Raw genomic sequence first — 2,661 nt, forward strand, 5'->3', positions numbered from 1 at the left:
CCCATCTCTCGTCCAAGTCAAAGAAAATGTTGGATGCAATTTTGAAGGTTCTGTGATAGAAATTACATTATTACTCACTGTTCGTGTTTTTAATCTCTATTTTAGTAATGTTACAAAAGTTTTGCAACTATAACTAATTTTTTAGATATAAAGTTTGCTGAGAAATATTTATGTTCCTTTGTTATTCCGTACAAATGCTTTTATCTCAAGTATTACTAATTATATTAATCAAGTAAAGAAAACTTTATGTAACCCTAAATATTGCTGGGTAATGATTACAATGTTTTTTATAAATTATTAAATATATTAAAATGATTTATCAACTGTATTTTTTATTCCAATAAATATATCACAGCTTCCTAGTCTTTTTTAATTAATCTAGTTTTTTAAAAACATTACAAAAAATCATCTGTTGTGGATAATTTACATTGGATAACAATGTACATGGGATTTAGGAAAAATGTATATGTTTGAAATCAATTTCGGTTTTATCATGTGTTTCAAATGTATTCCCTTCTTGGTGTCAGCTGATTGCGACGTTACCACATTAATCCTCAAGTCAGACAGAAATGCAATTATTGGTTTCTGTTTTTAATTAATACAGCTGTATAGTTCAAAACTTACATTAGTTTTACATCAAAAATAAGATAATACTGCGTACTTATCTATGGAAACGTTTTGTTTCGCAATTTCTACATTTTTTTTCTCAGTTATGGGCAAAAAAGAGCCGCACCGTCCATCTTCGCCATATAAACCTATGTTAAAATGAACAACTTTCAACAACAATATCTCAAAATCTAGATTCAAAAAAAATTTCAAAAAAATATGACGCACGGAGGGAGCACTGGGTAATACGCTATATAAATTTCAAGTACATCTGTGCATTTTAGTAAACCCGATATACCTCCTTAAAGCAAATGTTTTGAAAAAATTATGGAAAAAACACAAACCGATTCGACACCACAATTTCAACCGTAGCCATTTCAACACACAGTGGAACATTCAGACGACACTAACTTTCCTTTAATAGAAAATTCTAACGGTCAGACAGACGTCTCCACTCCCGTTATTCCCATTAGATGGGTCCTCGAGATATCTAAAGACCTTTCAGCGGCCGAAATAGTGAAACTACCACCCAGAGGCAGGCCCGAGAAGGCGGCCAGTCACGATCTATGCGGTCCCAATCGAGATAAGCCGTAGGAATGCCGCGTTTTGTCCATTGGAAAGGCGCCACATCCGGTCCAGGTGATGGGCCCCCTTAATTAAGTGCGCAAAAGGAACGTTGTAAGGGTCCCCGGGCCCTCCCAGGACGAACCAGTTAAGGGACAGATGGGTTAATTCCTCACGGAAATGTCAAGCAAGGAACCATTTTCATTCGACAGTTTTAAGTTTAGAAATAGTGACGTTGAAAATTTAAATTGAGATTAAAACAGACCATTCCATTATAAAAATTTGTAAAGTGTTATATAAATAAAATGTTGCAATTAATTAGGTCCTTAAACCAATTGCGGTCTCTGTAGAGAGTCATTTGGCCAATGACCTCAGACAAATATGTATACAATAAGATGCAATGTTTTACTATAAATTTTCAAAAATAAAAAATATACCGGGTGATTCAGTTTGGTATTCGCGGCACCGTGTCGCTTATTTTAACAAACAGCTATAACAAACCCTATATAGGGTGAGTCATTAATAATGGTACACAGCTTAATGGCAGATTAACGTCAAAATATGGTGATTGACCCAAACATGCCTTAATCAATTGTTACTCATCTTCGTTCTACAGGGTGTTAAAGTTGAAAAAATATTTTCTTTTTTTATCTATATTTTAAGTATGTATGCACCGATTGTTTTGAAAATTTGTAGTTTTACGTTTTTTGTGGTGGCAAATACGCATATGCAAATAGTGTTGGGGTCACGTCTAGAGGGCGCTAGTTGTACTGTCCTGTCAATGTAAAAATATGTCTAACTTTTTATATTTTACAATTTTGAATTTTTTAACTAGATATTGTTGAACTACGTTCAATTCTAAATAAAAAAGGTATACTTGTTACAAATCGATAAACTCAACTGTTTTCGAGATATATAGACATTTTAAGTTTTTGAGATTCGACGGGAATTAAATTAGAAATTTATTTTTTTCCAAAGTAGTAGGCATGGACATAATAAATTGACAGCTGTCACTAGAATACCATATTGTTTTCTACTCAATTTGATTAAGAAGTAGTTTTTTCCTTGTCGTTATTTTTTAGAGAAGAGAATATCTTAATAAAAAGCTAAGAAAGTGCATTAAAGTTGCTGGTAATTAATAATTTGTTTAAGATATGCATAATAAAATCTTTAATTGCTGTAATTTTTGTCTTAATTTTTAATTCAGGCTTGATATCTTAAAGTGGCCATATCCCTGACCGAGAAATGGTGAAATTTCTGGCATTTTTAGGTACCGAAATCTTGAAAAGTAAAACGTGTAGAACAAAAGTAAGCACAAAAATAAAATCCTTGATGTTTTGTTTATTCATTGTTACCATTTAAATTTACCCAAATAAAAAAATAACAAAAAAAGCGTTTGTAAAACATGCGTTTGCTGTTATCCTAACCCCACATTTTAAGAATTATTTTCACGTACTTATAAATAAAAGTAAACAATTTTATATGTAGGAC

General features: G+C 32.1%; 1 protein-coding gene across 1 annotated transcript in view; it reads right to left on the reverse strand.

The window, feature by feature from the left end:
- Positions 1-2,661, reverse strand: part of LOC108903951 (axin-1) — an 83,479-nt gene that overhangs the window by 31,716 nt on the left and 49,102 nt on the right. The gene's annotated exons all lie outside the window — the stretch shown is intronic.

Source organism: Anoplophora glabripennis, unplaced genomic scaffold, assembly GCF_000390285.2.
Source record: "Anoplophora glabripennis isolate ALB-LARVAE unplaced genomic scaffold, Agla_2.0 scaffold170, whole genome shotgun sequence".
In the NCBI taxonomy this organism is placed as follows: Eukaryota; Metazoa; Arthropoda; class Insecta; order Coleoptera; family Cerambycidae; genus Anoplophora; species Anoplophora glabripennis.